This window comes from Salmo salar, chromosome ssa14, assembly GCF_905237065.1.
Source record: "Salmo salar chromosome ssa14, Ssal_v3.1, whole genome shotgun sequence".
In the NCBI taxonomy this organism is placed as follows: Eukaryota; Metazoa; Chordata; class Actinopteri; order Salmoniformes; family Salmonidae; genus Salmo; species Salmo salar.
In genome coordinates, this window is record NC_059455.1 from 24,832,276 (window position 1) to 24,858,371 (window position 26,096).

General features: G+C 40.8%; 1 protein-coding gene across 4 annotated transcripts in view; it reads left to right on the plus strand.

Moving 5' to 3' along the window:
- The first annotated feature begins 1,114 nt into the window (after positions 1–1,114).
- The window catches only part of LOC106569241 (disks large-associated protein 1), a 99,205-nt gene continuing 74,223 nt past the window's right edge, over positions 1,115–26,096 (plus strand). For all 4 annotated transcript variants that reach the window (XM_014140415.2, XM_045694112.1, XM_045694111.1 and 1 more), the window contains exon 1: positions 1,115–1,367. The gene's annotated coding sequence lies outside the window, so the exon portion shown is untranslated. The remainder of the gene's footprint in view (positions 1,368–26,096) is intronic.

Below are 26,096 nucleotides of genomic sequence, written 5' to 3' on the forward strand. Positions count from 1 at the left end.
CTGTCGTTCCTCACAGTTTGGGCTGATCAGCAGAATTTTTTGGCAAACTAAATTGCATCTGTCATGGGTTTTCTTCATGTCCCCCCCCTCTGTTTCTAGTGACAGCAGCGTAGCTAATGAGCCACAGATGTGGACAAGACCACTCTGTTTTCAAAGCAGATGCCAGTTCTCATTTGATCTTCACTGAATAACCTGCATTCTCCTCCACTCTGCATGCACAATCCCTACAATACTTTACCGGATGGGATGGGAGAGTCTCTTATTGTCTAGTAGTGCTATGATAGGCCAACCCACAGTAGTTTGAGCTGTGTGAGCATAGTAAAGTTATAGTATGTGATGTTTCTTTATAAAAATGTGTGAGGTAAAGATATAGCACAGATTGTACATTAACAGTAAAGAATGTTTGTATGATACTTTTATGTCAGTAGTTCTCTACTTTCAATACTGTACCATTTAGGGCTGGAAGACACTGAGTTTAGTATTCCTGAATAGTCCTGATAGTCCTGAAAGTAATTCCTCAGCATTTCACTTTAGCATGTTAAAATGACTTTCAATAACACAATCATTGCCACATTAGTTACTAACACAGCTACACTGTGTGTGAGATAATTAGAATATTGATACGAAAAATTGGACACAATTGTTTCTAATTATTTTATTTTATAAGGGCCCCTAACACGTGATATACTGCTCCTCTCTTCCTGTAATTCTGGTTTATTGGCAATGAAGGGAAACAATCTGCTGTTGCTTTTTAGGGATCATGTTGACCAAAACTCTAGGAAATGCTGAATAATTAGGCTAATAATAGCCGTACACAATTGCATTTGTTATGTGTATATGTATGCTGTACATAAACCTGTTTTGGCACAAGTATTTATATCTCTGACTTCAAATGCCATTTTTTTACCAGTTCAAAAATAACGTTTTGTTGAAAATATGACAGAGCAAATAATTGTTATTATGTCTCTTGTTATGCACTGAAGGAAAAGGCACATTTTATAATGACATATTTTAATTTATAATATATAACTATATTATATTCTATAAAATGATAGTCTACTCCCAACGCAATCGTCTCTATTGCAACAGAGCAGCAGCTTAATTTGTTTCCCTGTCCTTAGTCCTTCTCCATGCCGTGTCTTATTGGCATCCTCATTTTTCCACTATGTGGGTTTTCGTCTTCTCTGCGCTGCAGCAACAGAGCGAGCTGTCATGTGCATGGAACAGAGGCTCGTGCGGTTTGATACCAAGCTATACAGCCACCACCATTCGCTCTTTCTTATTATTTCTCATAAAAAAAATATCGTTTCATTTAGGATTTATCGAATGTCACTCCACTCATGAATTCTGACTTGAGAAGACTGAAGGTAAGCTTTCAATATTTTCCCTGTATGCTGCATGTTTTCCTCCATAGCAATAGCGAGTGGTTGATTGGTACATTTTTCCAATACTGATGCTGAGGAATGAACCACATCATTAGCCTACTATTATCTGCCTTATTTGACAATTGTTTGTTGACCAAAAGCCATTGTTTTCAATGAGGCTACATTGTAACCACCAAGATGACGGTTGTCTCAGAAAGACTTGCATCACACTAGATATGAAATACCATCATTCTAGCGCCGATACAGCAGCCCACATCAGTTGCACACAGCAGCGCACCATAGGACGCTTGATGAAGACAAAAGGCAATCCCTACTTACTGCTCTTTCACATGTCGTGAATAGTCTGTGTGCTATTCGAGATAAACCTATTGATGAATGCATTCATGTTTTCCTTAATACAGTATTATATTATTTCCTGGTGTTGGAATGCAGTGCATGAATGCGGTCAATATATCGTGAATCATCTAAGTTCAAACAAGTTGTAGCAGATGTAGCTATTGTCATTGTAGTGCTTTCAATTAAACGACCGTTTCTGCCATTAGGGCATATCAAATAACCTACCATTCATAGGACAAATGTAGTATTACATAGACGGATACTGTTGCTCAATGTGCGCTGCTGTGTTCAATGTTATAGAGCGAGATAGACGTTTATCATCATTCTGACAAAGAGAGAAGAGAACATCAGTGTTGCAGATGTATCTATTTAACTAAGCAGGCATCGGGAGGTTTTTGCCCTCCTCATTTTACATTTTAGTAGTCACTCTTATCCAATTTACAGGAGCAATTAGGGTTAAGTGCCTTGCTCAAAGAGATATCTGCCGATTTCTTCACCTAGTCAGCTCAGGGATTCAATCCAGCAACTTTCCAGTTACTGGCCCAACACTCTTAACTGCTGCGGTTACCTAAATATTTAGTACCTAAATACTAGATACTACTGATGTTTTCATGGAGCTAAGCTGATATTATTGGGATCATAGGTACAGTTGGCGCTGTCACTGCAATAGCCTACACTCCTTTTACTGTGACAGGACAAAATAAGTAGGCTATTGTGATTTGTGCATCTCTCTCATCGTCTGTATGTCACAGTGCCTCTATCTTTGCTCAGAAATGTACTCTCTCTCTCTCTCAGAGGCATTGGAGCAAGATTTGTCGTACAGTAACTGGAATGTATTATCTGAGATGGTCCTCTTCCAGTCTTGGATTGGTGTTTGTTTGAGAGGCGACAAAAGGCACTAAATCTGATTAAAGGTCAAAATTGGTCCAGACACAAATACTTCATATCGACGTTGACTTAACTGGCTTCTGTCAGACTGCCATTTTCTGCCATTTTCTTTCTAGTTTGTAAATCTACTAAGGTGTCACAATTATTTTATGTTGAAAGAAAGGCCTTAAATATGTTAGGCTTGGCTGCTATCATCCTCGGTCACTTTTGAGCCCTTTATCAATTTCACTGGATCATTATACAGATTTATGTCTTGTTATTTGGCAGCAACAGCAGTAAACACTGGGTTAATCAATTTAGAGACATTTGGTTGTCAACTTCGTTATGCCACACACTCTGGGGGTTAAGATAGATATTGTATTTCAATTGAGTTAGGACCAAAAATATACTGTTTGTATTCCTAAACATGAGTTTTATATAGTTTGTAGATAAAGTAGCAGTGTCAATGTGTCTTAACATCAAGGGCTGCAGTGTCACAGTATCACACAGTGGAACCAATCGTCAAGTGCCAAGCATCCTCCGCATCACAGTCCCCCTCTCACTGTGTCAGAACTATAACAGGATTACAGAGATGTCATTTTTATATAAAAGATAGAGCATATGTACGTACGTACTCTACCCCCACAACCAATACGCTCTTTTAGATGTTTCTTCATCCTACCACAGACTGCCACTGCTGAAAATGAGATGCTTAGATGTTTCATTCAGATAAACTTCAAGGAAATCTGACGTGTAGATTAATAGTGACAACTTGACGGAAATCTGACATCTATAAGTGTAGCACATCTGACTTGTACTCTCTCTAATGTCATCACAGTTGCGTACAAAGCAGAGGAGGTTTAGGCTAACATTTAGTCTGACTAGTACTCCGACGTCATCACAGTGGGTAAAAGATAGAGGAGGCTTAACATTTGGTCTGGCTGCCTAATGCCTGTCAATGTAGGCTGGTCAGTTTGTTTCAGCCAGTGGTTCGTCATCATCATGCAGTGGGGATAGATGACAACCGAGTCCTGAGGAGGAGGGAGGAGAGAGGCCAGTCCGACTGCGGAGGAGGGTGCATAATCAGATTCATTAGAGCACAGCTAGTCCACTGTGTCAAGTGAACTGGCGCTATGTCATTTCATCTCTGAACAGCGTCGGCTCCACACAGCCAGAAATAGACTCCAGCCGTGGCTTTGCTTTTAGAACTGCAGCCAGCTCTGTCTCTACCACTATCAAATACATGGGATTCTATTGTATAGGGCTGGAGCAGAAACGAAAAAGAGTCCAAATCAGGAGTTGAATCAGTGTGGTGTTTTATGTTGTAATTTGTTATCGAGACAACACATTTCCTCTGATTAAAGCTGTTGGTAAGGCTTAGGTTCAATTGGAATGAGGTGTGATAGCTAGTAGGAAGCTGGGTACTCTGTAGTCGACTCTGTGGTAGACCTTTGTCTGGGACTGACTGACACGATCTGTGGTCTTCCAGACAGATTTCTGTATGGATCTAAAGGACAAACACTCCTTGAACACATACTGCTGTACACACTCAGTTGTGTATTCTTGTAACAATCACTGCCTTGTAGATTCTTGAACAAACTCAATAGACAGGTAAGAATAGTGGTTTATATCCTCCTCATGATAGCTAGCCTTGGTTTATCTGTCAGCCTATTCCTCTCAAACGTCCTCCTGCTCCACTAGTCCCCAGAGAGCCCTTCCAATGGCTTATCATCTAAACCATTCAACCACTGGGGAACATCATAATACATTAGGTCAGGTATAAGCCACAATCTCTCAGGACAGTTTGACCCTTGTCAAACTTCTAATCCAAGCCAAGCCAAAGCAAGCTGTGCTGTCCTGGTTACCCATCCACCATAGTTGCTGGAACCCTGCTGGAAAGAACCAGGCGAAAATAAAATAAGCAAGCAAGCATAGTGTTTCAGATCTGCACTAAAAGGGTGTGAAAAGGGTATTTGATTGACTGCCCCCAAAGTTGTCTGTTTACCTGTCCCAGATTTGACCTTTCAATAGAGTGCATCTCTATAAATAGGAAATGGTTGTATAGAAGAAGAGCCATCTTTGCCATAATATTTGACTCTTTCATAAAGTATGTAACAACAAACAACATACAAATCATGTATGGAATAGTATAAAAGGTTTTTGTGAAAAGTTTACCTGCAAAACATGTAGTAAAGGGTTTTCAATATTATTAATGATTTCCCCCTGCTTGTGTTGGACTATACACCCACAGAGGCATTCACTCTGTGTAGCTGAACCTTTGGCACAGTTTTCTCTGAGGATGGTGTTTTAATCAATGCTGGGCCTGGTGGTCTGGTTGGTATAACTTTGGATTAACAGAGACTAAAACGTGATGATGTTTTCAAACGTGGGGAATGCCGGTGTCAAAAAAAAGAAAATAATTTTAATCTGACACTGGGAAAGAGGTTCCTGAAGTGAAAGTATTCTTTGATTTAAGTGGAAAATTCATCAAACCGGCTAAATAGCTTAAATTGAGACGTACAGTATTTGCTTGAGGATTAAGAAAATATGTAAATACATCCAGATCGTTTTACAACAGACCTGCATAATCCTCAGCCATTTTGAATGTTGATTGTGAGATTGGTTGGTTTATGCATTAAATGGTCTATCTGGGAATGCAAATGAGTTTCTACACATTGCACTGTACACTCCAAAAGGGATCTTCGGCTGTCCCCATAGGATAACCCTTTTTGGTTCCAGGTAGAACCCTTTTTGATTCCAGGTAGAACTCTTTTGGGTTCCGTGTAGAACCACTGTGGAACCAAAAAGGGTTCTTCAAAGGGTTCTGCTATTGGGACAGCCGTAGAACCATTTTAGTATCCAGATAGCACCTTTCTGTGTGTGGTGCAGTTTCCACGGTGACCAGGCGTACTGTTGACCCTATGTGGGCATAATAGACCATTGCATTGATTGCAGAAGGTCCAGGGAGTCTGGGAAAACATCATGATATGTGGTATAGCAGTGTTTCCCAAACTCGGTCCGCTGAACCCCAAGGGGTGCACGTATTGTTTTTTTGCTCTAGCACTACACAGCTGATTTCAAATAATTAAAGGTTGATGATTAGTTGATTATTTGAATCAGCTGTCTAGTGCTAGGGGAAAAAACTAAATGTTCACCCCTTAGGGCCCCTAGGACCGAGTTTGGGAAACACTGTGGTATAGCAAGCTGTGGTATATCAAGCTTTGCATCCCATAGGATAGAAATTGAATAATAGACTATTGCATTGAGTGCAGAAGGTCCATAGGGCTGTGAGGGAATCAGGGAAAACATCATGGTATGTTGTCTAACATGCTTTGCATCGGGATCTCACCCCATAAGAAGTGAATCGAAGTTGAACACCTTGTCATGTTTGACATTTAACAAGCTGGATCTACTATCATGAAACGGATCTGCTTGTGCATGGAAAATGTTGATGACCATTTCTCTGTATTAAGTCACACTACTGCGTGGCTTTCAAAGACATGGATGAGTCATATTGCACTGAAGAGATCTATTCAAGGCACTCCCCTAAGTATGATATATTTAAGCAATAAGGCCCGAGGGGGTGTGGTATATGGCCAATATACCACGGCTAAAGGCTGTTTTTATGCACGACGCTACGCAACCCCCGAGGTGCCTTATTGCTATTTTAAAATGGTTACCAACGTAATTAGAACAGCAGAAAGAACTGTTTTGTCAAACCCGTGGTATACGGTCTATATACCACGGGTTTCAGCCAATCAGCATTCAGGGCTCGAACCACCCAGTTTGTAATATAATGTAAAGTATGCTAAATATGTTATTACACTTCACAGCACCAATTGTGATGATCATTTCAAGGACTTTCAATATTTAGCAAATTATCGTTTTGTGGCTCATTAATAAATATGTAATTTGAATTGAAATGACCAAAACCTGCGTTAATAAAAAAAAAACATTTTGAGTCATAATTTATTCACGCCCAGATGTCTGAATCATAGTTTATTAATGTGTCTTAGTAAAACGACTTTCCCCACTGCACTGCATGCCTTCATCTTTACTTTGTAATTGGATGTGCCAAAGGCATGGCCTGAATCCTTCCCGTGGTCCCTACACGCCACACTAGTTGATCTGCCAGGCAGGAACCGACTTGATCTGCCAGGCAGGAACCGAGCTTGCTTTGCTTTTCATTAATAGCTGGACTTTCGCCAGTGTATGACTTCACAATGTTCATTGGCACCCTGCCAAGTTGCCTTTCTCAATCAGGTGTCTTGTTAATGTTTTAGAATGTCGCTATTCTTTTCTTTTTGAGGGGTGTGGGGGGTGTAGATCAGTTTTAAAATTGCAGATAGATTGTGGCTCCCATCAATGTAATTGTCTGCATCATTTCCAATTCACCATATGTTTTTTTGTAAATATACAGTACATTCTGAAAGTATTCAGACCTCTTCCCATCCTGTTTCCATTGATCATCCTTCAATGGACTCCAATCCAAGTTGTGTAAACATCTCGGATTAGAGTCCACCGGTGGTAAATTCAAATGATTAGACATGATTTTGGAAAGGCACACACCTGTCTGTATAAGGTCCCACAGTTGGCAGTGTATGTCAGAGCAAAAACCAAGTCATGAGGTTGAAGGAATTGTCTGTAGAGCTCCGGGACAGGATTGTGTCGAGGCACAGATCTGGGGAAGGGTACCAAAACATTTCTTGCGGACCCAAGAACACAGTGGCCTCCATCATTCTTAAATGGAAGAAGTTTTGGAACCACCAAGACTTTTCCTAGAGCTGGTTGCCTGGCCAAACTGAGTAATTGGGGGAAAAGGGCCTTGGTCAGGGAGGTGACCAAGAACCTGATGGTCACACTGACAGAGCTACAGAGTTCCTCTGTGGAGATAGGAGAACCTTCCAGAAGGACAACCATCTCCGCAGCACTCCACTAATTGGGCCTTTATGGTAGAGTGGCCAGACAGAAGCCACTCCTCAGTAAAACGCACATGACAGCCCACTTGGAGTTTGCCAAAAGGCACCTAAAGGACTCTCAGACCATAAGAAACAAGATTCTCTGGTCTGATGAAACCAAGATTGAACTCTTTGGCCTGAATGCCAAGTGTCACGTCTGGAGGAAACCTGGCACCATCCCTACAATGAAGCACGGTGGTGATAGTATCATGCTGTGGGGATGTTTTTCAGCGGCAGGGACTGGGAGATTAGTCAGGATCGAGGGAAAGATATACGGAGCAAAGTACAGAGAGATCCTTGATGAAAACCAGAGCGCTCAGGACCTCACACTGGGGCGAAGGTTCACCTAACAGGACAACGACCTTAAGCACACAGCCAACACAACGCAGTAGTGGCTTCTGGACAAATCTCTGAATGTCCTTGAGTGGCCCAGCTTGAGCCAGGACTTGAACCTGATCGAACATCTCTGGAGAGACCTGAAAATAACTGTGCAGCAATACTCCCCATCCAACCTGACAGACCTTGAGAGGATCTGCAGAGAAAAATGGGAGAAACTCCCCAAATACAGGTGTGCCAAGCTTGTAGCGTCATACCCAAGAAGACTAGAGGCTGTAATTGCTGCCAAAGGTGCTTCAACAAAGTACTGAGTAAAGGGTCTGAATACTTATGTAAATGTTATTTTTAGATTTGTATTATTTATACATTTGCAAAAAATTTAAAAATGCTGTTTTTGCTTTGTTGGGTATTGTAGGTAGATTGATGTGGGGAAAAAAACTATAATACATTTTAGATAAGGCTGTAACATAACAAAATGCGGAAAAAGTAAAGTGTCTGAATACTTTCCGAATTAACTGTATATATTTCTTTGATATATTTTCCTTTATTATTTTCCCCTAGCCCTACCATCCCTCCCCTAAATGGAGCAAACTAATGGACAACTACTCTTAGGCTTCCACTTCCAGCCTATACACACTATATATATTTTACAGACACAGCACATCTCACGTCCTTCAGCTCCACTCAAGCATTCCCATCTATCTCTGAACACCATCCAGTTTCGATTTCTATTTGCCAAACTTTTGACTGGTACCATATATGCCAATTATTTGATTGTACGACCGCATTCTGTCCCCTATCAACACTTTTTTTTTTTTTTTGGTGCCAACGAGAATGATATAAGAAAGTAGTCAAGACGAGTAACTTGATTGAGCCTCTGACATGTATATGTCACTAGGTCAGGATATTTAAGGCTCCATATATCCACTAGTTCCATTATATCCATGATATTCGTGATTTCTTTAAGTGCATAAGGGTGATAGTTTGTAGTGTGATTTCCTTTACAGTCCATTTAGTTATTTAAAACCGTATTATAATCTTCCACCAAGATAATAGTCTTGTATTGCTTGTACAGTAGGCTTGATCAATTATTATATATATTTTCAAAGAAGCATGGAACATCATTATTTGGACCGTATTGATTAATGAGCCAAATCTGCTTATGGTTCAATAACATCCATCTACTGTACCTTGCGGATCTGTTTGAAAAATATGCTCATTCGGATCAACATTGCTATTCTTAGAGGAGGTGTCCTTACCCAGTTGGAGTTTTATTTGATTTGTTCCAGCTTTGTGTCAAGTCACCTCGGGGGATGTTAACTCTTCCAACGACTTGGTGTTATTGTGAGAAGGCTACTTACATTCCATTATCTGTCTGTTTTGGAGCATGTGATAAAGAAGAGGAGGTTCACTGTCTTGACTCTAATGTGCCATAGCTTTTTATCTTTTAGTTAAATGATGTGTATACTTTATTTTGTGAAATTCTTCATGCCTCATTTCCCATACAGTATTTTCGTCTCCCCAAACATGTTTTGACCAGGAACTAATTTTCTTCAGAAAAGAAAGCATGCAATTGTGGCAGAGGTGGTTGTGTGAACATGATGAGTAAACCTACCTGAGACCTGAAGACTCATGCTAGCCCCCATCTCATGCCTCGGAGCGACATGCCTCGACTGTAGCTCCGTGGGCTATCATGGTCGAGTCACACAGACAACACAGGTTTGTATCTGTAAACCCCAGGACCCCAACCAAAGAGACAAAGAGAAAGAGCACTGTAGGTGGAGGGATTGGATCATTTTGTCATTCTCTTAGCCTCAGCAGTGGTGACTGTAACCTGTTTATCAGGACTTGGGGAACTGTGTGCTCTGACACACATAATCAACAGGACATGCTGAGGAACCCAAGTGACTAAATACTGTACCCTGGGTAGGGATGGTTAAAGACAGCTGTGGTGACACAACAGTAGCCTATGTGAGGAGCTGGAACCCAATCTCCAAATAAAACGTCAACCTGTGGTGTAACTTCAGTAACAGAATTACGCCATGGCTTGACGTTTTAATTACAACATGTGTTGCCGTATTTTAGCTGTCACAGAATTACGCCATGGCTTGACGTTTTAATTACAACATGTGTTGCCGTATTTTAGCTGTCACAGAATTACGCCATGGCTTGACGTTTTAATTACGCCATGTGGTACCGTATTTTAGCTGTCATCAAAAGTGAAACTAAAACGTATGTTTCGGCATTAATTCCGAGTGGTTAAATTAAAGGAAAAAAAGTGGGGTTGAACACGTGACCTTCGGAGTCGGAGTCTGTGGTTTAAATGCCCAGCCACAACACCCTAGCAAGCCGCAAGCCCACTAGAAATAAATAGGCACTCACGTTGCCTCTAGTGGATGGTATAGCTTCCACATTTCACCAGGTGGTCCAAACGTAATCTGGTACATGCAGAATCGGCACCTCCTGGCGTATTCCATAAGAGAATAAACTGAATTAAAAGATAGTCATATTGATTGCAAACAGATGGTGGCAGGTGACTGGGCAGAATCTGTTCACTTTATTTAATATCCCCATCATTCACTGTAGCAGTCAATTTGCTATCTACAGTACCAGTCAAAAGTTTGGACACACCTACTCATTCAAGGGTTTTTCTTTATTTGTACTATTTTCTACATTGTAGAATAATAGTGAAGACATCAAAACTATGAAAGAACACATATGGAATCATGTAGTAACCCAAAAAGTGTTAAACAAATAAAAATATATTTTAGATTGTAGATTCTTCAAAGTAGCCACCCTTTGCCTTGATGACAGCTATGCACACTCTTGGCATTCTCTCAACTGGCTTCACCTGGAATGCTTTTCCAACAGTTTTGAAGGAGTTCCCACATATGCTGAGCACTTGTTGGCTGCTTTTCCTTCACTCTGTGGTCCAACTCATCCCAAACCATCTCAATTGGGTTGAGGCCAGGTGATTGTGGAGGCCAGGTCATCTGATGCAGCACTCCATCACTCTCCTTCTTGGTCAAATAGCCCTTACACAGCCTGGAGGTGTTTTGGATAATCGTTCTGTTGAAAAGCAAATTATATTCCCACTAAGCACAAACCAGATGGGATGGTGTATTGCTGCAGAATTATGTGGTAGCCATGCTGGTTAAGTGTGCCTTGAATTCTAAATAAATCACAGACAGTGTCACCAGCAAAGCACCTCCACACCATCACACCTCCTCCTCCATGCTTCACGGTGGGAACCACACCTGCGGCAATCATCCGTTCACCTACTCTGCGTCTCACAAAGACACGACGGGTTGGAACCAGAAATTTCAAATTTGGACTCATCAGACCAAAATATAGATTTCCACTGGTCTAATGTCCATTGCTCGTGTTTCTTGGCACATGCAAGTCTCTTCTTATTATTGGTGTCCTTTATTAGTGGTTTCGTTGCAGCAATTTGACTATGAAGGCCTGATTCACGCAGTCTCCCCTGAACATTTGATGTTGAGATGTGTCTGTTACTTGAACTCTGTGAAGCATTTATTTGGGCTGCAATTTCTGAGGCTGGTAACTCTAATGAACTTATCCTCTGCAGCAGAGGTAACTCTGGCTCTTCCTTTCCTGTAGCGGTCCACATGAGAGCCAGTTTCATCATAGCACTTGATTGTTTTTGCTACTGTGCTTGAAGAAACTTTAAGAGTTCTTGACATTTTCCGAATTGACTGACCTTCATGTCTTAAAGTAATGATGGACTGTCGTTTCTCTTTGCTTATTTGAGTATTTCTTACCATAATGTGGGCTTGGTCTTTTATCAAATAGGGCTATCTTCTGTATACCACCCCTATCTTGTCACAACACAACTGATTGGCTGAAATGCATTAAGAAGTAAAGAAATCCCACAAATTAACTTTTAACAAGGCACACATTCTAGTTGAAATGCATTCCAGGTGACTACTTCATGAAGCTGGTTGAAAGAATGCCAAGCGTGTGCATAGCTGTCACCAAGACAAAGGGTGGCTACATTGAAGCATCTGAAATATAAATATATATTTGATTTGTTTAACACTTTTTGGTTACCCCATGAATCCATATGTGTTTCATAGTTTTGATGTCTTCACTATTATTCTACAATGTAGAAAATAGTACAAATAAAGAAAAACCCTTGAATGAGTAGGTGTGTCCAAACGTTTGACTGGTACTGTATTTCAACCGTTTAGTGTATTCTTTTTTAATATGTAAACATAACATACATCTGTGGAGAGGAACGTTTTTCCACGTTACAGGAGAAGCCAATAGTTCTGAGACATTGAAGTGTTTCAGCATGCATTATTGTTTCAAATGTACTGTAATGTAAACTTGGAAATTTTCACAGTATAAATCCAAGACATTTCTCACTTAATTTTTTTTAACAAATTGGGTCTTAATTAAGGCAGTTTAATAGATTGATTCAATTATTTGATATGTGTACTTTATGAGTTTGAGATGATGAACACATGTAGACTTTGAAGTGATCAGATTTGCCAAAAGGTATTTCTCACATTGCTCTTCTCACTATGTCTATATTAAATTATCATTTTATTGATCAACTTCTTTGACATTCTTTAATCTGTGTAGTATGAGAGTTGTTCCATAATGGATTATACATTTTTTAAATTTCTTGAATCCTCATCTCTGTAGCTGTTATTTTCCTCTCTTTGCTCAGCACTCCTCTCCGCTGTAGAAACCTTTTAGAGAATGTTCACATAGTGCCATTCTGTGTTAATTATGGATGGATGTACAGTTCAGTAGGTTAGTGTCCCAGCTCACAAGCTATTTCTATATATACTGTTAAGTGTTCAGATTTGTGATACTGGTTTGGTTTCTGTAGGATGTGGTGGTGTGGTTGTAGTAGCCTTACACTAATAGATAGATCCCGTGTGGCTCAGTTGGTAGAGCATGGTGTTTGCAATGCCAGGGTTGTGGGTTTGTTTCCCACGGGGGACCAGTACGGAGAAAAAAAATGTATGAAATGTATGCATTCACTACTGTCAGTCGCTCTGGATAAGAGCGTCTGCTAAATGACTAAAATATAAAAAAAGTAAAATGTAGATAGTACAACTAGGCTGTGAAAGATCCACTTTTAGGGTGAACAAGATTTCCTCATGCACTCCCCACTGTGTTTATATTTACTCTCTGGAAGAGGAAAGTAGCCATGTAAAGTGCAGACGTCAAAATGATAAACAGTGAAACACAAGAATTAATATATATCGTGCAGAGACGTTAGCAATAGCTTGCTTCAATGTTTTTTTATCACTTCGGTGCAATTTTCATAATGATGTGTTACATTTTCACAAAGCTTAGTACAAAACTCAAAACAGATCACCAAGCAGATCAGCAGTTGTTTCAAAACCATAAGCACATTATAAATTGACTAAGTACAGTTGAAGTCGAAAGTTTACATACACCTTAGCCAAATACATTTAAAACTCAGTATTTTACAATTCCTAACATTTAAACCTAGTAAAAATTCCCCGTCTTAGGTCAGTTAGGATCACCACTTTATTTAAGAATGTGAAATGTCAGAATAATAGTAGAGAGAATGATTTATTTCAGCTTTTATTTCTTTCATCACATTCCAGTGGGTCAGAAGTTTACATACACTCAATTAGTATTTGGTAGCATTGCCTTTAAATTGTTTAACTTGGGTCAAACGTTTCAGGTAGCCTTCCACTAGCTTCCCACAATAAGTTGGGTGAATTTTGGCCCATTCCTTCTGACAGAGCTGGTGTAACTGAGTCAGGATTGTAGGCCTCCTTGCTCGCACATGCTTTTTCAGTTCTGCCCAGACATTTTCTATGGGATTGAGGTCAGGGCTTTGTGATGGCCACTCCAATACCTTGACTTTGTTGTCCTTAAGCCATTATGCCGCAACTTTGGAAGTATTCTTGGGGTCATTGTCCATTTGGAAGACCCATTTACGACCAAGCTTTAACTTCCTGACTGATGTCTTGAGATGTTGCTTCAATATATCCACATCATTTTCATTCCTCATGATGCCATCTATTTTGTGAAGTGCACCTGTCCCTCCTGCAGCAAAGCACCCCCACAACATGATGCTGCCACTCCCATGCTTCACGGTTGGGATGGTGTTCTTCGGCTTGCAAGCCTCCCCCTTAATCCTCCAAACATAACGATGGTCATCATGGCCAAACAGTTCTACTTTTGTTACATCAGACCAGAGGACATTTCTCCAAAAAGTACGATCTTTGTCCCCATGTGCAGTTGCAAACCATAGTCTGGATTTTTTTATGGCAGTTTTGGAGCAGTGGCTTCTTCCATGCTGAGCGGCCTTTCCGGTTATGTCGATATAGGACTTGTTTTACTGTGGATATAGATCATTTTGTACCCGTTTCCTCCTGCATCTTCACAAGGTCCTTTGCTGTTGTTGTGGGATTGATTTGCACTTTTCGCACCAAAGTACGTTCATCTCTAGGAGACAGAATGCGTCTCCTTCCTGAGCTTTATGATGGCTGCGTGGTCCCATGGTGTTTATACTTGCGTACTATTGTTTGTACAGATGAACGTGGTACCTTCAGGCATTTGGAAATTGCTCCCAAGGATGAACCAGACTTGTGGAGGTCTACAAAAAAATGTCTGAGGTCTTGGCTGATTTCTTTTGTTTTTCCCATGATGTCAAGCAAAGAGGCACTGAGTTTGAAGGTAGGCCTTGAAATACATCCACAGGTACACCTCCGATTGACTCAAATGATGTCAATTAGCCCATCAGAAGCTTCTAAAGCCATGACATCATGTTCTGGAATTTTCCAAGCTGTTTAAAGGCACAGTCAACTTAGTCTATGTAAACTTCTGACCCACTTGAATTGTGATACAGTGAATTATAAGTGAAATAATCTGTCTGTAAGCAATTGTTGAAAAAATGACTTGTGTCATGCACAAAGTAGATGTCCTAACCGACTTGCCAAAACGATAGTTTGTTAACAAGAAATTTGTGGAGTGGTTGAAAAATGAGTTTTAATACTCCAACCTAAGTGTATGTAAACTTCCGACTTCAACTGTATAACACACAAAATCATACAGTCACTTTTTCACCATACTTAGTCAATGTTTAATCTAGAAATGCATGTTTCACATTCATATAAAATAAGTGCTTTTCACAATGCAATGCTCACATTATGTTTGATATGATTGTCATTTCATGCCAGCATTATAACACCCTGCATCCCACTGCTGTCTTGCCTCTGAAACGCATCAGGATTGGTCCCTGGATGGGAGACAAGATGCTGCTGGATGTGGTGTTGGAGGGCCAGTAGGAGGCACTCTTTCCTGTGGTCTAAAACAATATCCCAATTCCACAGGGCCCTGTGTAGGGTGATGTCTTCCGAATGGGATGTTAAATGGGTGTCCTGACTCTCTGTGGTCACTGGCTAAATTCTGGTGTCCTGGCTAAATTCCCAATCTGGCCCTCATACCATCATCCCCAGCCTCCAATTGGCTCATTCATCTCCCCTGTAACTATTCCCCAGGTTGCTGCTGTAAATGAGAATGTGTTTTTAGTTCATTTACCTGGTAAAAAATAAATATATTTTACTATCTCTTAATCCGACTACTCTTAGTTGATAATAACTTATCGTTTGATAAACCTATAGATTTTAAAATGGTTAATCTACTACAGATTTAGAGAACTAAATAATGAATATGCATGTAAGTATAAACATGTAAAGTATGATATATACTGTAATGTGATATGATATTATTATGATTTTACTTTACAGTAATCATTTTTTGAGGGGATATTGACAAGATCAGAGATGTACCAGAGGAGACTGGTGGGAGGAGCTATAGGAGGACAGGCTCATTGTCATGGCTGGAATGGAATAAATGGAACGTATCAAACATATGGAAACCACATGTTTGGTTCTGTTCCATTTATTCCATTTCAGCCATTACAATGAGCCCGTTCTCTTATAGCTCCTCCCACCAGCATCCACTACAACGTACTGTATGTAAAAAATGTGTGGGGGGGGGTTCACACTGCTTTGGTCCATACTGTAATGCCGTAATCCAGTACTGCAATGCCGTAATATATGCCATTTATGTAGCAGATGCTTTTATCCTAAGTGACAACATATTCTAAGTCCGTACATTTTCGTATGTGACCCCAGTGGGAATCAAACCCACAAGTCTGGTGTTCCTTACTAACTGAGCCATACAGGACCACTACAATACATAAGTACGGTACAATACTGTAAAATACAATACATGTTTACAATCCATGAGTGTGCCACCCTCCTTCAGGCCATGGATCAGGTATGCAATGATATCAATCAAGACCTATAGTGCCTTCGGAAAGTGTTCAGACCCCTTGAATTTTTTCACATTTTGTAACAACCTTATTCTAAAATATATTAAATTGTAATTTTTTTCTCATCAATCTACGCACAATACCCCATAATTACAAAGCAAAAACAGTTTTTTTGAAATATTTTACTAAATTATCAAATGAAATAAAACTGAATTATCACATTTATGTAAGTATTCAGACCCTTTACTCAGTAATTTGTTGACACACCTTTGGCAGCAATTACAGCCTCAAGTCTTCTTGGGTATGACGATACAAGCTCGGCACAATTCTTCTCTGCAGATCCTCTCATGCTCTGTCAGGTTAGATGGGGAGTGTCGCTGCACAGCTATTTTCAGGTCTCTCCAGAGATATTCGAGTGGGATCAAGTCCGGGCTATGACTGTGCCGCTCAAGGACCTTCAGAGACTTGTCTCGAAGTCACTCCTGCGTTGTCTTGGCTGTGTGCTTAAAGTTGTTGTCCTGTTGGAAGGTGAACCTTTGCCACGGTCTGAGGTCCTAAGTGCTTTGGAGCAGGTTTTCATCAAGGATCTCTCTGTACTTTGCCCCGTTCATCTTTTTAGTTTTATTTCACTTTATTATGAATTTTTTATTTTTTTTTTATCTTCTTTTTTTGTTGTTGTTGATTTTTTTAGAGGGTGGATCAGCTTTAGTATTACGGATAGATTGTTGCTTCCATCAATGTAATTGTCCAAATTTTTGGGGTATATATATATATACACACACACACACACACACACACACACACACACACACACACACACACACACACACACACACACACAACCGTTCGAAAGTTTGGGGTCACTTAGAAATGTCCTTGTTTTTTTAAAGAAAAGCATTTTTTTGGTCCACTAAAATAACATCAAATTGATCAGAAATACAGTGTAGACATTGTTAATGTTGTAAATTAATATTGTAGCTGGAAACGGCTGATTTCTTTGCTTATTGAAGAAGCAATAAAACTGGCCTTCTTTAGACTAGGTGAGTATCTTGGAGCATCAGCATTTGTGGGTTCGATTGCAGGCTCAAAATGGCCAGAAACAAAAAACTTTTTTTTTTAACTCATCAATCTATTCTTGTTCTGAGAAATGAAGGCTATTCCTTGTGAGAAATTGCCAAGAAACTGAAGATCTCGTACAACGCTGTGTACTACTCCCTTCACAGAACAGCACAAACTGGGTCTAACCAGAATAGAAAGAGGAGTGGGAGGCCCCGGTGCATAACTGAGCAAGAGGACAAGTACATTAGAGTGTCTAGTTTGAGAAATGGATGCCTCACAAGTCCTCAACTGGCAGCTTCATTAAATAGTACCTGCAAAACACCAGTCTCAATGTCAACAATGAAGAGGTGACTCCAGTGTTTGTTCTTTTGCCTATTTTAATATTTTCTTTTTATTGGCCAGTCTGAGATATGGCTTTTTCTTTACAACTCTGCCTCGAAGGCCAGCATTCCGGAGTCAACTCTTTACTGTTGACGTTGAGACTGGTGTTTTGCGGGTACTATTTAATGAAGCTGCCAGGTGAGGACTAGATTTTCCAGTTCTCGCTGTGATATGTTACCCCGCTCTTCCACCAAGGCACCTGCAAGTTCCCGGACATTTCTGGCAGGAATGGCCCTAGCCCTCACCCTCCGATCCAACAGGTCCCAGACGTGCTCAATGGGATTGAGATCCGGGCTCTTTGCTGGCCATGGCAGAACATTGACATTCCTGTCTTGCAGGAAATCACGCACAGAACGAGCAGTATGGCTGGTGGCATTGTCATGCTGGAGGGTCATGTCAGGACGAGCCTGTAGGAAGGGTACCACATGAGGGAGGAGGATGTCTTCCCTGTAACGCACAGCATTGAGATTGCTTGAAATGACAACAAGCTCAGTCCAATGATGCTGTGACACATCGCCCCAGACCATGACGGACCCTCCACCTCCAAATCGATCCCGCTCCAGAGTACAGGCCTCGGTGGGACGCTCATTCCTTCGATAAACGCGAATCTGACCATCACCCCTGGTGAGACAAAACCGTGACTCGTCAGTGAAGAGCACTTTTTGCCAGTCCTGTCTAGTCCAGCGATGGTGGGTTTGTGCCCATAGGCGACGTTGTTGCCGGTGATGTCTGGTGAGGACCTGCCTTACAACAGGCCCACAAGCCCTCAGTCCAGCCTCTCTCAGCTTATTGTGGACAGTCTGAGCACTGATGGAGGGATTGTGCGTTCTTGGTGAAACCCGGGCAGTTGTTGTTGCCATCCTGTACCTGTCCCGCAGGTGTGACGTTTGGATGTGCCGATCCTGTTCAGGTGTTGTTACACGTGGTCTGCCACTGCGAGGACGATCAGCTGTCCGTCCTGTCTCCCTGTAGCGCTGTCTTAGCCATCTCACAGTACGGACATTGCAATTTATTGCCCTGGCACATCTGCAGTCCTCATGCCTCCTTGCAGCATGCCTAAGGCACATTCACACAGATGAGCAGGGACCCTGGGCATCTTTCTTTTGAGTCAGTAGAAAGGCCTCTTTAGTGTCCTAAGTTTTCATAACTGTGACCTTAATTGCCTACCGTCTGTAAGCTGTTAGTGTCTTAACGACCGTTCCAAAGGTGCATGTTCATTAACTATTTATGGTTATTTGAACAAGCATGGGAAACAGTGTTTTTAAACCCTTTACAATGAAGATCTGTGAAGTTATTTGGATTTTTACAAATTATCTTTGAAAGACAGGGTCCTGAAAAGGGGATGTTTCTTTTTTTTGCTGAGTTTATATACATATATACACATACACACTTTTTTTAGAATATACCTTCCTTTATTATTTCCCGCAAACCCTACCACCCCTCCCCCAATTGGAGTAAACTAATAAACAATAACACAGGCTTCTACTTCCAGATTATACATACTATACACATTATACATACTATACACATTCTACAGACAATCTATTTCACAATAGTTATATTCTGTTTGTTTTTAGTCCTTGACCTTCCTCTAGTTCTGATGTCCATCCAGTTTGATTTATATTTGCCATATATTTGTAACTGCTATTTCACAAAAGTTCTGAACCTATATACAGACCCCGTAGGTTTTACATTTGTTATCTTGTTGTTATTAGTCCCACCCTTCAACTCCATTCAACCCCTCCATAACACCATCCATTTTGGATTTCTATTTGCCATATTTTTCAACTGTGCTGTGATGCTTCACAGAAGTACTGAACCTTGCACCGTTCGTCTTTCCCCCGATCCTGACTAGCCTCCCAGTCTCTTCCGCTGAAAAACATCCCCACAGCATGATGCTGCCACCACCATGCTTCACCATAGGGATGTTGCCAGATTTCCTCTAGACGTGACACTTGGCAGTCAGGCCAAAGAGTTCAATCTTGGTTTCATCAGACCAGAGAATCGTGTTTCTCCCATCTCCACAGAGGAACTCTGGAGCTCTGTCAGTCATCATCAGGTTCTTGGTCACCTCCCTGAACAAGAGCCTTCTCCCCCGCTTGCTCAGTTTGGCCGGGCGGCCAGCTCTAGGAAGAGTCTCGGTGGTTCCAAACTTCTTACATTTAAGAATAATGGAAGCCACTGTGTTCTTCAATGCTGCAGACATTTTTTGGTACCCTTCCCCAGATCAGTGCCTTAACACAAGCCTGTCTAGAAGCTCTACGGAGAATTCCTTCAACCTCATGGCTTAGTTTTTGCTCTGACATGCACTGTCAACTGTGGGACCTTATATAGACAGATGTGTGCCTTTCCAAATCATGTCCAATCAATTGAATTTGCCACAGGTGGACTCCAAGTTGTAGAAACATCTCAAGTATGATCAATGGAAACAGGATGCACCTGAGCTCAATTTCGAGTCTCATAGCAAAGGGTCTGAATAAGGTATTTCTGTTTTACATTTTTAATACATTTGCGACAATTTCTAAAAACCTGTTTTCACTTTGTCATTATGGGGTTTTGTGTGTAGATTGCTGAGTATTTTTTTTTAAATGTTGTAACGTCACAAAGTGTGGAAAAAGTCAAGGGGTCTGAAGTCTTTCCAAAGGCAATGTATATCAGGCTTGGATTCGCCATGCCAAGGCAAGGTTTTTCCCCAGGTGCATGAACAGTGATGACATTTACTGCAATGTTGATGGGAACCTATGGCTAAATGCACGGACAGGCTTGAGGCAAACTAGTGCCTGCTCAACATGAAATGTAATTTGTTTAATTTCATTTGTTTAATTTGATTACTGTAAACCTTTGTTGTAATTATATCTGATCAATACATTTATTTTTAGGCATCAATGATTGTAAAAGATGTCTTCAATGATCACACCTTTGATCATATAAATGATGGAAATTAGATTTTCTGTCAAATTTCATGTGTAGTGCAAGTGTATTGCCTAATATGAAAACAGTGTAATGTCCTGTCATTTCAAAAGGCAATTTTGAAACATATATCTTGCCTTTTTTGCTATTGGATTAAAACAACTACACTGAGAAGGTGTCATGATGTTGTGTTTTGGTGATTAAATCAATGTTCTCATGGTATTTCACAGTTAAGTTATATTTTGGATCAGTGGTTGTGTGGTGAAAGATGTCTCTGAACAAAATCAATGTACCATAAAAGGTTTTGAATTTAAGACTTGCAGCATTACATGTGTTACCAGTTTGGAGTTTTATACTAAAAGTTTTGACAATTCACCACATACTTGTGAAAATAGCACCAAAGCAATTGAAAAAAAATGTAATGAACTTGCCAATGCAGCTCCTTCTTATCTTCTAATTGGAAGGTGGATCTGTTAAAACAAAACTGCGTATTGTTGGAGAGTAAGGTCCTGTGTGTAGCGTTAGAAGAAAGTGTGTGTATGTATGTGCATGTGTGTGTGTGTGTGTGTGTGTGTGTGTAAGCGTGCATGTGTGTATGCTCTATATGTGTGGACTAGGGCTGTTATGGTGACCATATTACTGCCACACCGGCGGTCACGAGTCATGACCACAGTCAAATTCGACATGACCGTTTAGTCACGGTAACTAGGCTTCTCCAAGCTCTGATGCTGCTGATGGTCATTAGTAACCCACCAAACTTGCTAACTGCCTGGTACTCAGCACTCTATTGTCCCTCTAATCACTCTGACATCAATGCAAATGTGATCAAAAATGTAATCAAACACTTCATGAGAGCCCATGAGCTCATGTTGCGCAACATTTCTATAGGCAATGCAATTGTGTGAGAAAACAGAGGTTTGATGGCCTCTACTGATGGCCTCAGCTTTCTATAGGCTAGGCCTACTATATTTATTCCTCAACTTTCCTAATATTAAGCACATTGCTTCTCTTTACAACAGGAGTATAGACTACCTGGCTGGCATGAAAATGAATCCATTCGCTATTTAAGTGCATAGATTACGTGTATTTTTTTCCCCTACCCCTGTTTCGAGACTGATGCATGATAATGGTCAATTCTAAATCCAAACAAATTTCACACATATATTATTTAGTACAGTGCATTCGGAAAGTATTCAGACCCCTTGACCTTTCCACATTTTGTTACGTTAAAGCCTTATTTGAAAATGGTTCAAATAAAATAAAAATCCTGAACCTACACACAATACCCCATAATGACAAAGCGAAAACAGGTTTTTACAATTTTTTGCTAATTTATAAAATATTTAAAACAGACACCTTAATTACTTAAGTATTCAGACACTATGAGATTCGAAATTGAGCTCAGGTGCATCCTTTTTTCCATTGATCATCCTTGAGATGTTTCTACAACTTGGAGTCCACCTGTGGTAAATCCAATTGATTGGACATGACAATGAAAGGCACATTCCTGTCAATAGGTCACACAGTTGACAGTGCATGTCAGAGCAAAAACCTAGCAATAAGGTCGAAGGAATTCTCCATAGAGCTCCGAGACAGGATTATGTCGAGGCACAGATCTGGGGAAGGGTACCAAAGAAGTTCTGCAGCATTGAAGGTCCCCAAGAACACAGTGGCCTCCATCATTCTGAAATGGAAGAAGTTTGGAACCACCAAGACTCTTCCTAGAGCTGGGGCCTTGGTCAGGGAGGTGACCAAGAGCCCGATGGTCACTCTGACAGAGCTTCAGAGTTCCTCTGTGGAGAAGGGAGAACCTTCCAGAAGGACAAAAATCTCTGCAGCACTCCACCAATCCGGCCTTTATGGTAGAGTGGCCAAATGCAAGCCACTCCTCAGTAAAAAAGGCAGAGGACAGCACACTTGAAGTTTGCCAAAAGGCACCTAAAGGATTCTCAGACCATGATTAACAAGATTCTCTGGTTTGATGAAACCAAGATTGAACTCTTTGGCCTGAATGCCAAGTGTCACATCTGGAGGAAACCTGGCACCATCCCTACGGTGAAGAATGGTGGTGATAGCATCAGAGAGATCCTTGATGAAAACCTGCTCCAGAGCACTCAGGACCTCAGACTGGGGTGAAGGTTCACCTTCCAACAGGACAACAACTCTAAGCACACAGCCAAGACAATGCAGGAGTGGCTTCAGGACAAGTATCTGAATGTCCTTGAGTGGCCCAGTCATAGCCCGGACTTGAACCCGATCGAACATCTCTAGAGAGACCTGAAAATAGCTGTGCAGCGACGCTCCCCATCCAACCTGACAGAGCTTGAGAGGATCTGCAGAGAAGAATGGTAGAAACTCCCCAAATACAGGTGTGACAAGCTTGTAGCGTCATACCCAAGAAGACTTGAGGCTGCCAAAGGTGAGTCAACAAAGTACTGAGTAAAGGGTCTGAATACTTATGTGATATTTCAGTTTTATATTTGTAAAAAATTAGCACATTTTTCAAATAACCTGTTTTTGCTTTGCCATTATGGGGGCTTGTGTGTAGATTGATGAGGGAAAAAAATTATTTGATCTATTTTAGAATAAGGCTGTAACGTAACAAAATGTGGAAAAAGTCAAAGGGTCTGAATACTTTCCGAAGGCACTGTATATGTAAAGACAAGATTAAATCCAGAATATTCGGATGGGTGGCAATATTAGTCTATCACTTATTATATATGAATTGTATATTATCACTTATGAATGATGCCCAGCTTGTGTGCTGTAAGGCAAGAAACAGAGCATGCCTTTTTTTTGCAACCTTTTCAAATCATAGTCACACACCTCATGTAGCCCAGTCCCTAAGGTCTATGTTTTGATAAGGTTTGTATCACAACTAAAATGGCCAAATAACTTCTTAAAACTAAGCACATTAATTCACTTTACAACCGGTGTAGAGCCTAACTGGCATACATAGGTGGTGCAAGAGTTTCAAGGTTTGGAAAGATCATTTCCACCATAGAAATGCATCTGCATTATCTTATTTGTGGTCACTTTTGAGAATGGGGCTTTCCCGCTAATTGATTGCATTTTGGAACATTCACACTTATAGCCTACTGCCGTGTGCACATTGCTGCACTTATAATGTGAAGAAACAGCCTAATAATTTATCAACATTTAAACCTAAATGTTCTGATCTGTTGCATCAGCCTCATTGCTTTTAAAATGTTTTTTGATGCTAGTAGTAGTATTCATTTGGGATCTATCGCATCTCACAACTATCCAAGACTATGTTTGGAATATGTATTTATTGCACAGAAGAATAGGTCAACTTTTGTACTATGGTGGATAGTAGATTGACATAGGCTAGTGCTTTTGCTGTTCGTTAGGCCTACTCATCTTGTTGGCTGACGAAAAGTAAATCTGGACAGTTCTTTCAACATCTTCAATATGCGCCTCAGAATTCGATAAGGACGCGCTCAGTTGCGTCCCCGATGTGTCTATCTTCACGTGTAGCCTGTGAGAAGGTCCCGAGATGCTGTGAGAAGGACCCTATCATGTGACGGGCATGGGCTAATAAAAATAGAGATATCTGTTAGAGCCATTTGAGTGAGAGGTACTTCGGAGCACGCAGCCAGGAGAAGGGAATTATAATTATTATATTTAGCCCAAGAGCACAACGGCAACTGGTCGCAAAAGGCATGTCTTTTTTTGTGGTCATGATGGCCCCATAAAGGAGGTGCTGCTGGGAAATTCAAGGCATTATTATGTGCTTGTCAAATTGTGAATGAGAGATTGATGAAGTGTGTGCAGCCTGCGTAAAGAAACTAAGCAGAGCTCATGCCTTTCATGCAACCTATTTCAAATCATCATTAGAGTCGCATCATGCAGCCTTCAAATGTATTAAAAATCAAAACATATAGCCCAATGTTTGTATCGCAACTAAAGTTGCATAAATAACTCTAAATCAAGCATATAGGAGGACCTGTTTCCTCCTATATGAATAGCCGCATGCGCACACTCCCTCAAATCATTTGGAGAAAATATCCTTTCTATTTTATTCAGCTACGATTAATTGTATTATTCATACTATAAAATAATGCCAGGGAATTCGAAGCAAATCTTGTCAGCTAAATGAACTTGTGTAGCCCACAGCCATATGGCATAGCCAGATCAGGGCCTAACATACGGACATCTCAGAGTATGCTATTCTGTTCTTCTGAAATAAACTACATTTCCTTCATATCATGTTTCTTTAGACCTGTCTAAAATAAATAATGCATATATTGTGATGGTGTAGGCTATATTAAATGTATTTATTAGTCTTTTTAAATTGTAGATGTTCCAAAGGTCTGCATCAGTGGCTTGTGTTGAAGCCAGGAGATGCTAAATGTGTTTATTTTAATTTTATTTTAATTTCACCTTTATTTAACCAGGTAGGCCAGTTGAGAACAAGTTCTCATTTACAACTGCGACCTGGCCAAGATAAAGCAAAGCAGTGCGACAAAAACAACACAGTTACACATGGGATAAACAAACATACAGTCAATAACATAATAGAAAAATATATATACGGTGTTTGCAAATGAAGTAAGGAGGTAAGGCAATAAATAGGCCAATAGTGGCAAAGTAATTACAATTTAGCAATTTACACTGGAGTTGTTAATGTTAATGGTCAATTACCGTGAGACGGAAGTTGTTTGCTTGAAATTCACCGATTTACAAAATGTCATGACTGCCACAGCCCTAGTGTGGACAGTACAGCATGTCCCCGTGCTATGAAGATTTAGCCAGTCAAGCCTCCTTGAAGGAAAAAGTGCAGTGACTGCAGTCAGACCACTTTGGACAAGAACATGGGCTTAAACAGACACAGATCACGAGTGGTTACAGTCCTCACAAAAGGCAGTGAAAATGCATGGGAACGCAGTGATGTCAGAGGAATAATCCGCTAACCGTATCTGGGCCACTGCAGCTAGGGGTGGAGGAACAGAGGAACCTCAGCTACAAAGGGAGCTAGGCTCTGTCACAATGGATGGCTGAGTGGGAAGGAAGAACTGAGAAGAGGAGGGGGAGGAGGGGGGAGGAGAGGAAAGAGGAGAAAGGAGGGGGGGTTGGATTGCCTTCACCACATTAGTTGTAGTTCTGACTAACTGAGAGAGTGGCTATGCCAACAGCAGCGTTGACTTGAATCACTCCAGCTGACACTGACAATTCTTTGCATCCTAGAAAAAAGGATTAGTCCCCAACCCGGCAACAATGTTTTGCCTTAGCCTGTGTCCCAAATGACATATGACTGGTGTGCCATTTGGGACACCATTAATCAGATCCGTCACCCTCCTAGTGGATATGAACAGGAAGTCAACCTGCAGTGAACAACCTGAGATGATACAGGGAGAGGGCCTCAGTATAGTATGTACTGCAGACAGTAGCTGTTCACTCTCAGCCCATCTACTGGTGAAAAGGGAGAGCGAGAAAGATCCTTAAAGCTCCAAATCTTATCAGTTTAGCGCTGAGGGAGGAAAGTTGGACGGTTGCAGCATGCTTAGTACAGAACTTTGGAGAGTTTATAGGAATATGCATGGGCTG